Genomic DNA, 12,054 nt, shown 5'->3' on the forward strand with positions numbered 1-12,054 from the left:
TATATAGAGGGCCCACAGTATTTTGAACAAGTCTGTTTGAGAACCCCTGAAATGGGCACACTCTTGCTGAAAAAGAGTTTATTATCTCATAATATAGACCGGTAATTCTCAATCCTGACTGTGAAACACCTGGAAAACATTTAATGATATAAATCCTTGAATTTCATTGCAATTTTATCAAATCAGAATCTTTTGGAGGTGGGACAAGAAACCTGTATTTAAAAGAAAAATATGAATCGAATCTGATGATTTGGCTAGCTTTGAGAACCAGTCATCTAAATTTCAAGGGACTTTGGAAGAAAGAATTTATGAGACAATTTAATAAAATGATCTTTTGAATAGGCAGTATATCTCAAGCTAACATCTGGGAAGTGGTAGAATTCTAGAGAAATTTTTTTTCTAATTGTAGGTCTGAAGACAGCAGAAACAATCTTCTCTAGTACCTTCTAGTCTTCTCTTTTCATTTTCCTTCCTAACTCCCTGCCTTCCCTTTTTTCATTCATGCTTGGAATCTCTATTACAGAATTTAGTTTACTGAGTTGTATAATTTATCTCAGTAAACCCTAAGATACAATTGTGATTAGGTTTAGGGCAGAATTTCTCAGATCCAATCTTACATTAGATTTACCTGGGGAGCTTAAAAAAAAGCCTGGACTCCACCTCAGAGTAATTAAATCTGGGGCTAGAGTCCTGCTATGTATATTCTTCTGAAAGCTTTCCAGTTGATTCTAATGGTGTTCAGGTTTAAGAATAACTAGTTAGTTCATTTTGTTTGTCACTGATGCCTTCATGTTTTAAAGTTAGGACTGAGATCTTTTGCATTCTGCCTTTTTTTGTTGTTGCTTCTCATATCTTTTTAATGCAAAAGTTTATATTTTATAGGATAGACTTTAATGAGATGGTAAACTGTTTCATGGAGGTAAAAGAGAAAACAATGTGATAAGACATTACTTTGTACCTTGTAACCTGAGCACTTACCACCAAGCTCTGACATCATCAATGGGGAATAAGGATATAGTCCCCCAAAAACCAAGATTTGGGATTGTGTCTTGCTATCCATTTTCTCTGTATAATTTTTAGATTCCACATATAAGTGATATCATATGATATTTGTCTTTGTCTGCCTGACTTAACTTCACTCAGTATGATAATCTCTAGGTCCATTCATGTTGCTGCAGGTAGCATTATTTCATTCTTTTTTATGGCTGAGTAATATTCCATGGTGTGTGTGTATGTGTATATCTGTAGTGAACTATGCACCTTCCTTAGAGACTGAAGTATTTAGGCCTTAGGCCTTATAACTTCCAGAACGTGACACAGCATATTTCTTTCTTTCTTTAAATAAATAAATAATTTATTTATTTATTTATTATCAAAGTAAGGAAAACCTTAGATTGTAATTATTTTCACAAAATCTTTTAAAAATCCATAAATAAGTGTATTTTGAAATACCTGTATAACTGAAGGAAGTAAAATAATGAGATATTACCGTTTCCTTCAGAACATTTGTATCTCTGTTTATCACACATTTAGGGAATCTCTACACCATGCAGTAATGGCCATTGGGAATGAATACACAATAGCTTTCTGCCCTCAGGGAGTTCACACTGAATGAATGGAAAAGACATGTTAAGTGATAACATATGTGCAGTCTAGTTGGGAAAATAAAACCAATACACATGACACAAATATTAGGAAGTTGTTATTTGACCATGGTTGGAGAATTATTACAGAATAATTAAGGGGAAAATAGAGTGCTGCTGTTTAAAGGGTCATAAGAATTGAGAAGCAATTGGAATAAGCTTTATGCAGAAGGTGGGTCCTGAAAAAGAATGGGACTTGGATAGAGGGGTGTGGAATAAAAGGCCATGCACCAGCAGAGCCCCAGCAGAGCAAAGAGGCCAGTGTGGAATGTGGGTTAATGTATGTGTAGAGCGATGGGGTATAGCAGACACAGAATAAGTTCTTATAATTTGGAGGGGTGTCCTGAGTCCTTTTGATAAGCTAGTGAAAGCTATGCAATCTTTTCTCCAGAACAATGTATGTGTATACAAATGCAAAACTTTGTATTTAATTTTAGGGATTTACAACTTCTTTCAAGACTAATGGAGGAAATGAAGCAGAAGTAGTTGGTTTCAAAATGACTACTGATTTATGAGCAGGGGAGTGAAGGGGTTACACTGGGTTTAAGGATATTTTCCTGCTTTTGGGAAATTTTCCTGGTAGCAGTATGACAAATCATTGGAGCCGGGAAAGAGTTGGAAATAGAGAAATGTAAATATAAAATAAAGATGCCCTGGACTAAAAGGGCAGCTGTAGGAATGGAGATTAAAGCTATAAAAGGAAGATATTGCTCATTAATTAACTGAAGACACATTTTTAAATGGATGAAATGCAATGAGTCATTTTCTGTGTGTGTTTAAATTTTGATGTTTAACGTTCCAAATATTTTAGGAAGCCTTCTATGATATCAGCGGTTACGTTGTTTGTTATTTTAGAAGCAAGACTTCAGTTGAAGTTTTTAGAAGTAGCTATTGTAAATGAAGGAAAAATAGTGTTTTTCACAGATTAGTTTGTGGGAGATGTAAGAAAGGAGGGTCAAAATAGGATGGTGTTAGTAAATTCTTCAAAGTTGTTGGAATTTGACAAGAAGGAAGGTTTTGCTTATAATGAGTTCACTAAAAACCTATGGTTTTAAAAAGTTTTCATTTACTAGTTTGTTCATAGCCTCCTTAGGTAACTTGGTTCTTTATAAGAAAACGTGAAATAGAAAATCTAATATGGAAAGGAAATGCACATGAGAGGAAAAGATGATGAATTTATGCTTTGAGAAAGACAGCTGTTACCAGCAGAGGGAGTATGTTAACTGGATTTTCGATAGTGTTAATATTTCTCACAGTTAGCAGTGGCTGAGTAATATGAAAAGGGTAAAAAAGCAAAGTTATAAAAATGCCTTATACCCTGGTAAGTAGGATTAATTACATTCCTTCAGGAGAATCTCTGCATTGTGCTTTTATGAAATTGGACATGAGGCTGAAACTGGCAAACTGAAGAAAATGTGATAATAAATGTTGTTTTAGTCATGTTTGCTATTGCGAAGTTCATAGCTTTCTTTCCCTGCCTTCTGTTGGGATGCAGGAAGAGACGTCTGATTTTTGAGAACTAAGATGTGGTTGTGCAGATGTTCACGTTTTTGACAAAAATATTATTCTTGTACAACTTTTTTTTCCTAAGAAGCTTAATTGTGTTAACTTATCTTCCATTTAAATTTTATATACTAGACTTTTATGTGACAGTTTTGCTTAACTTTACACAATCCTTTTGTAACAAAAGCAAACTGATTTTAGAGCAGGCTGTGCTCATTTTGTATTACCTGCCAAAACTGAATATGTCATAGAACGAGTAAGAATAGCTGTAGTTTAAGCAATCGATTCTGCAAGTTAATAGTTGCTTCAAGGTAAAAGTTTTTGGTAGTTCTTTTGGTTATTCTGTTTCAAATGTACAGAATTCCTTGAGATGGCACAGACATAACCAGTGTTCTTAAAATATTAGCCACAAAGGGAAAATATTACCCTATAATTAAACGAAGATGAGATTTTCAAATATGTGAAACTCAGTAAATTACATTTTTGTAGGAATTTTAATTTTGTCTCCTCTAAAAAACTGTAAATCTGGTATACATTGTTACTGTAGACTAGGTATGCCCAAACCTGTTGGTTAAAAGAACAAAGTTTAATTAAGTTAATAATAACAGCTTAATTAATGGTGAATAGTATGATCATTCCAGAGAGAAAATAAGACAGTGTACAAGTTTACCTGGAGACTAAATAGATGCAAAATAAATAAGTGAATAAATCAAGTCTAGAGGGTTGGGGACAGGAGAGATGAAAAGACAAGGGCAAGAAAATGGCAGATAAAGCTGGGATGAAATTAGTATCTAAAAACATAATCTGTCAAGTTTATACATTTACTGAAGTCGTACACAAGTTTGACTGACTTCTTCATAGTAGGAGATAAAAATGTTATATCATTCTCTTCTTTTTTAATTAAAAAAATTAACAGCTTTATTGAGATAGAACAATACACTTCACACTTGGAAAATATTCAATTTGGTGGTTTTTATTATATTCACAGATGTGTGCACCCATCACTCAGTTAACTGTGGAACATTTTCGTCACCTCAAATATGTATACCTTGGCTTTTACCTCTCGGTTCTTCAGCCTACCCCCTATCTTCAGCAATAAGAAACCACATACTTGCAAATACTTATTATCCTATTTTTTTTTTTTTTTTTGGCTGTGTTGAGTCTTCGTTGCTGCGCGGGCTTTCTCTAGTTGCGGCCAGTGGGGGCCACTCTTCGTTGCGGTGCGCAGGCTTCTCATTGTGGTGGCTTCTCTTGTTGCGGAGCACGGGCTCTAAGTGCGCGGGCTCAGTAGTTGTGGCGCACAGGCTTAGTTGTTCTGCGGCATGTGGGATCTTCCCGGACCAGGGCTCGAACATATTCCCCTGCATTGGCAGGCGGATTCTTAACCACTGCACCACCAGGGAAGCCCCTATTATCTGATTTTTTTTTTATTCTAACCATCACAGTGGGTGTGAAGTGGTATCTCACTGTGATTTTGATTTGCATTTCCCTGATGATTAACGATGGTTACTTGCTCTTTAACGATCATAGAATAAAAAGAAATAACTTGCTAAATGTTATACATCCATATTTCTGCTATGTACATGGGCCCAAGAGAATTTTATTTTATGGATCTTCTTGACGAGGACTCTCTAGGGAATAATCTCCTCTAGAACATTCCTGCAGTCAACGTAATAATATGTCTCACAGGGTAAAGAGCAGTTAATAAATGGCTCCATGTCAGAGTTGGGAGATGTGAAACATACAAGAAAGATTCGAATTTAGAACTGTGTTTTATTATCAGGGCCACCTAATGTTTCCTTTAATGATGTTGACTAAGGAGACAGCTATTGCACAAATATACATTTTCTCTGAAGCACATCTAGTGAACAACTGAGGTTCACCTTTATTTGTCATTATAGGTGTGCTAATCTTGCCAAATATAAGTCCACAATTCTGTTTACTCTGTTTGCTCTGCTTGAAATTAAAAGGAAACTATTTAGGGCTGCTTTGAAGAGCTCATTCTAAATAATACAATTCCTATTTTTCTTTCCAGGAATCTTTTGTTAGCAGGTTAGCTCTGCAAAGATTATGAATCCTGCCTCCTGCTGAATGTCTGCCCCATTAGAAACTCAGTTTCACTATGCTTTTATCCACTGTAGATTCTATGTTGATCTTCCCAGATTTCTACAGTTGGGTTGAAAATAATAATAGATAAAAGCCCTGGGAAGGATTCATCCTCTCAGGTGATTTTGCTGCTGGGAGTCAAACAGGGCTATTTTCCTGTGTCCTTTTCTTAAAACAGAGCAGCAGAGCAGGCTGAAACTATGATATTAAGAACCAAAAAGTTACTCTCTTTTTCCCTCAGATTAAACCCTGTGGTGTTGAATTAGCCCCTGGAGATGATTGAGTAGGGATACTGCATCTGTTCAAGAATTAGATACTTTACAGTTACTAAGACTGCATTTGATTCTATATTATTCCCTTGTCAGAACCTTATAAATCATTTCATAATTTTGAAAGAACTGTAGGAAGTTGTGATAAAACTTGACTGTCTCGTTCGCAGCCCTTTGTTACTGACAGTTTCCTCTAGCTTTGGGGATTTAATCTTTTGATGATTTGGTTAATGTGTTCTAGATTCTCTGAGTTTGGCAAAGAGAAGTTAGAATTTTTTAAAAAAATCACTAACTGCCCTCTTTGTGAAATTTATGGGTTTCAATCCCTCTACTGTGAATTTTCACCAAGCAGATGAAAAAAATTCAGCAATATACAAAGATGTTGCTAGGCTGCCCCAGCAGATACACAAAATAACCAGGTAAAATTGTTTTGATTCATTATCATATATCAAGCACATAGTTCTATATTCTTTTATCAGTTAACTTTCAACTAGTGGGAGAATTAAATTCAATCAAAATTTGATTCAAATCTGTGAATTTCCTTGGCACTACAGTGAACAAAAAAATATGTGGCTTGAGTAAAGAGGCAGAAATAGGTAAAAACAAAACAAAAGATTTACTTCCTTAACATTTTATAGTTATCTGGTAACAGGAACTCTATTAATAACAGTGTCACCAATAATAGTAAAAAAAAAAATGAGCCAACTCGAAGCGTTTCCCAGAAAGTCTCACCGTCCTCGCAGATTTGGTTAAATCTCCTTTGTTGTTCCCTGGCAGCTCACCAGAGCAGAGAGAGGTAAGGAAAGGAGGATTTTCCTGGGCCAAAGTAGCCATTTCCACTGGCTCCGTCCGCTCTAATTTGTCATCATTTAATTACTCCCTATGCCCTCGGTTTGGACCATTGTGAGTTATCAGGACCTGTGTGTGACCAGTGCAGGCAACTTGCGGTTTAATGCTCTGCAATTGCCACCTTGAAATTCTTAATAATTTAATCTTTGAATTTGTGCTAAATAAGTGAATTCTGATGGAGCAATGGAATATGTGGGGGGTGGGGAGGGGCTTGGAGCCTTGTTTCAGGTGGGGGCCGCCTCCTGCCACCTCGGTGCCTCCCAGGACAGACGCTCAGGCACCTGCTCTCCTGTCCCTCCCAGCATCCGCCCTGTGGCCTCCACCGGCAGGGGGGCGGGGGCGTGGGCGCGGGATGGCTGGAGTTGGGAAGCACCCTATGCGAGCAGTTGCGGGGCGGGGCTGTGAGGTCTCGGCTCTCCCAGGAGAGTGCAACATTAAACAGCAAGTAAAAAACACCGTGGCTGGTTGAGAGATGGACGGGGAAATGGAGGAGAAAGCTTTCTGCCAGTTTTGTGAACAAGAGGTCCCGCATTTTCGTTTCGCACCGGGCCTTGCAAATTATGCAGGTGGCTCTGTCTGTTACACAGCGATTCTCCCTTCTCACCCTTGCTATCCGTTCTCTTCTTTTGAAACGCGTGGATAGCATAAAAATAACATCATGTTTTCCTTGTTTTTTTTTCCCTATGCGTCTGAGTGCTTTTACGGGTTTTTCCACTGGTCAGATACACTCCTAAAGCTCAAGGATTTCAATGACACTTTCCTACAAAGGCCATTGTCCTAAGTATGCCAGGGATTAATATCTGTCTGAATGGATTTTTTTTTTAACCTCGAGGTAATCCAAGGAACCATGACATAAATGATTTTTGTAATGTTTGTAATGTCCCCATACTTACTTTTGTTATAGTCTGTATCCATTAGCAACATAATTTTACAGTTACAGAGACGTATCTACTTACCTCTAAGGCATGACATAAAGGCTGGTCATTGGTTTTCCTATAGTTTTTTTTTTTTAATTAATTAATTAATTTTTGGCTGTGTTGGGTCTTCGTTACTGTGCGTGGGCTTTCTCTAGTTGTGGTGGCTTCTCTTGTTGTGGAGCACGGGCTCTAGGTGCGCAGGCTTCAGTAGTTGTGGCATACAGGCTCAGTAGTTGTGGCTCACGGGCTCTAGAGCACAAGCTCAGTAGTTGTGGTACACAGGCTTAGTTGCTCCGCAGCATGTGGGATCTTCCTGGACCAAGGCTCGAACCTGTGTCCCCTGCATTGGCAGGCGGATTCTTAATCACTGTGCCACCAGGGAAGTCCTCTTATAGTTTTTTGATTGGAGTGCTTCCCTCAGTAGGGTGGGCAAGTCCCGGGGTAAATTTTGTTTTCAGATACAGAAAACCACTGAATACTCCTCTCTGGCCCCTGTAAAGTAAAAAATGGTCATGGACCCTTATAGATCACTCAGAAAATACTTTCAGATATTATCTAGCCCTACATATTGATATGCCATAGGGCAAATTTTTGTAATTGGTAGAATTTGATAACAAGCAAAAGACAAAAAAATATCATATCTTTTAGCAGGAATTTGTAAGGGATAAAACAAAATATGGACATATTCAAATATGTGGTGATTAAATGAGCATGCTGGAACGTCATTTGGCTCAGAAAAAGATATCTGTCTCTACAGTCCTGACCACATGATGATATTTAACTTTTATTTACTTCTAAACTCCCATTCACACCCCAAAGCTTCTGCCTCTTATTTACCCCGTCTAGTCAGAGTAAAACCTTCATTTCCAAATTTGAAAGTCTTATTGAGGCTGAAGTAAATGGATGTGTGCATAAAATTGTATTTATTTTGGGAGGTGATACTTCACTAATACTAAAGACTGTCCGTGGACGGAATTACCATCCAGGAGGAATCAGTCCACGTGCATTGATGCCGAGGATGGTCTGTTCTTCTCATGTCTACAGCAAAGCATCATGGCCTGCGAAGCTGATTTGATCACCTCTGAAGTCCAAGAGCCAGGTATCAATCCTGGGTTCTGCTGCACATACAGGACTGGATTCACTGGCCAGTGGTCAGTTTAAATGGAAATGAAAACCCTTCCACACTCCATTGGCTCAAAGCTGTCTTTTCTGAGCTGTTTTGACATGCTGGCTGCTCCTGTTCTTATGCCATTCCTCTGCCCTCCCTGTCCTTCCTACAGCTACAGTCTTGTCTGTTACTCTGATTTAGAGGCATTCTGTGTATTCTGATTTCTGTCTGGGCTGAATCTCCTGGACCAATTCTTCCCCTATCGTTAGCAGGCCCTAATCTCTCCCCTTGGCTAGGTTATCATTCTTGATGAGGCTCCCCACTGTTACTATTTTTTTCATTTTATTGTGGCACTCAGCTTCAAATCCTGATAATTGGGAACTCAGCATATTGGGGACTAGAAAGGATCATAATTTTTCTGTCTTTCTCATCAAATATTAAGCTCAATTATCTTTCCCCCATCATCAGCAATTATATAGCCTTGTATAAATTTACCCTGACATGGTAGTCATATTGCCCAACTGAATTTCTGGCAAGTATGAATGTCATTGTCAGAGGTAATTTATAGCACAAATCAGATAGAGAGCCTCCTCAACTAAACTCTCTTTCCCCTTGACTCTCTGGAAGTGTAATTAGAAAACTGTAGAAAGCTGCATGTGAGGACACATGGAAATGTAGTTGCTATATTAAAGGAAAAGAGAATTAACAAACTAAAATGATTATTGCTGACTTCTTTAAAGTGTGTGTGTGTGTGTGTGTGTGTGTGTGAAAGAGATAAAAATCAAGGAGAGTCGGCAAGCCCTTATTTTCCTATATAGTTGGGTCAGCTCACTTAAAATTTCTTTCAATAAACAACAGACATCACACATTTGTTAACGATACAACTCAACTCTCTGCAAGGCATTGTGGATACATTGAAAAATAAGACAAAACCTTGTTTTGTTTTCAGTGAACTTTCTTGGATGAAGACCACTCTGCAGCTTTGAAAATGAGTTAAAAGAGAAGGGACGATACCTTACTTGGGCCATTTGCTATCATCCTTTATGTCTATGTTGTATGGGAAGTTAAACAATTTTTCTCCTTTTCAGTGTCCAAGCTTGGCAAGGTGATTTACGTAATGTCACTGAAGCCTGAAATAGGCAATCTACTTATTTTCTGCAATCCAAAATAATTAAAGAAAGGGTGGCCTGATGCTTTTTTATGCCGTGTGCTTGAAATATTTGTAGAGAAAAATGGACAGTGGTTTATCCCTAAGATTTTGTCTATTTATCCTAGGAGATCCTGTGCCTTTTGGTATTCAGTGAGTCTGTAGTGTATAAAGAATATTAGGTGTACAGTAAGATGACACAAATGGTGATTTTCAACTTACTAAGCTTGTTAAAGTTAGATGGCATTTAATGAGACCCTGATTCTGAGAAAAAAAAACTTGCCCTATGTGTATTATTTTTCATTATAGTTTGTTCAATCTCTGTGCGTGTTTTACTGCTTGAAGTTCTTCCTTTTCTCACATATTTAGTGGTATAAGGGGAAGGAATAATAGTCAAAGCAGAAATAATAATCCGTTCCTGTTTCACACCATTCTTTGCATTTTTTAAAGGGAATAATCATGAGCTGTATTTAAAAGCAAAGTGTTCTTTTGAAGAAAGATTGGGTTGAAAAACCATCAGAATAAAACTACATTTTTCTCAAAGAAAATGACTTACTGTTTTCTGCCTTAAAGTTTCCTGAAAAACATTGTCATAGTTTAAAGAAAATAGTGCAGTCATTCTAATATCTCCTGCAGGTATCTGACATTTACTCTCCAAGCTGTACCCAAATAAATTTTCATTTTTGGATTTAGAATTTTATAATGTTTTTGAAATTTTACCTTTTTATGAGGATTATTCAGAAAGTAAAAATGACAACACAGATAATTAAATCCATTTCCAGGTGAAATATTAAGTATTTCATTCAGGAGGGATTTTAGTTGAATTAAATTGACTCATAATAAAGACTCAGTGCAAATATTGTATTCCCATAGAGAGTACATTCTGCTGTTAGGAATCACCCTAATATAGACACTTCACAATTCAGAAAAATTTACCTTTCAGTTTTATGAGGTACATGTCTTAAACTAAAAGCAGAAATAGTGTGGTTTCTCCCCATCTACGTATTTTTACATCTGCATCATCAAACAATAATTATTTGGTGACTTTATTTTCCATCACTAATTGAAGTAAAAATTTACATTTCATTGGGAAGTGAGCTATTAGGATAATTAAAGGATATTTAAATAATTAAAGGATATTTTAATTTTTTATTATGCATTAGTAATTTTTTTAAAGAGTGGATTTTAGAAAATTCATGTATGAAATATTGGATTGCATAGAAGCTGAAAGTTCCTGTTACCATTTTAAACACACACAAAATATGGTGGCAGAACTATGTCCACATACATTACTAATAATTATGAATAGATACGGGTTTAAATCCATTAACACAATCTCTGAGATTCATTAAAGAAAATGAAACCAAATACTATGTTTCATTCATTCTAAGATGCATATTATTTTCACACTTGTCAACTCTGAAATTCAAAATACCTTATAACATGTCTAGGCAACACTTACGATGTAGTTGCCACTAAAGCAGTGCAACTTGCTTAGTATTCTTCGTGGCATGATTTGGCTATAGCAACCCTTTGATGTTTCAGTTAACAAATCTTTAAGGATCATTTGAAAGAAATCTGAATCTGTGCTGTTTGGAAACCTTCTGTTGACATCTTTAGATAAGATTAAGAAATCACTGACATGAAACCTTGCAGGGTGAATGTCAGCAGCTTGGAAGGAAATTCTGGAGACAAGTTTGATAATCTTAATAAATGATGTCTCACCAATCTTCTTGATGGCATAGAGGACAATATCATATGTGAAGAAATTTTGTTCTGAGGATATCTTTACCATTCTATTTCTCTTGTCTTTTCCTTTTTTTAAGGCATGCACACAATTGTTATAAATTAACAACCAATTCCTAAGTATTGTGTTTATGAGTTGTTTCAATTAGTGCAAAATTGTAGTTTTAAGTAATAAACGCATTATTTGTTTTTATATATTTATTTGTTTATGTTCATTTGTAATATACATTGTATTTATTATTGTATAGTTATTTATACATTAATTGACAGAAGTTTTTCTTTCACAGAGGTGAATAACAAAATGGTATACATATAGCCAGCTTACAATTCCCTGGTGACATATGGTATTGAGAATCTTTTCATATGCTTCTTTGACATTTGTCTATTTTCTTCAGGGTGGTATCTGTTCATGTATTTTACCCGCTTTTAAAAATTGGATTCTTTGTTTTCCTATCATTGAGTTTTAAGTTTTCTTTGTGTATTTTTTTGTTTTTGTTTTTTGTTTTTTTTTTTCGGTACGCGAGCCTTTCACCACTGTGGCCTCTCCTGTTGCGGAGCACAGGCTCCGGGCGCGCAGGCTCAGCGGCCATGGCTCACGGGCCTAAATGCTCCATGGCATGTGGGATCTTCCCGGACCGGGGCACAAACCTGTGTCCCCTGCATCGGCAGGCGGACTCTCAACTACTGCGCCACCAGGGAAGCCCATGTATTTTTGATACCAGTCCTTTACCAGATATGTATTTTGCAAATAATTTCTCACAGTCTG

This window comes from Lagenorhynchus albirostris, chromosome 1 (assembly GCF_949774975.1).
Source record: "Lagenorhynchus albirostris chromosome 1, mLagAlb1.1, whole genome shotgun sequence".
Lineage (NCBI taxonomy): Eukaryota > Metazoa > Chordata > Mammalia > Artiodactyla > Delphinidae > Lagenorhynchus > Lagenorhynchus albirostris.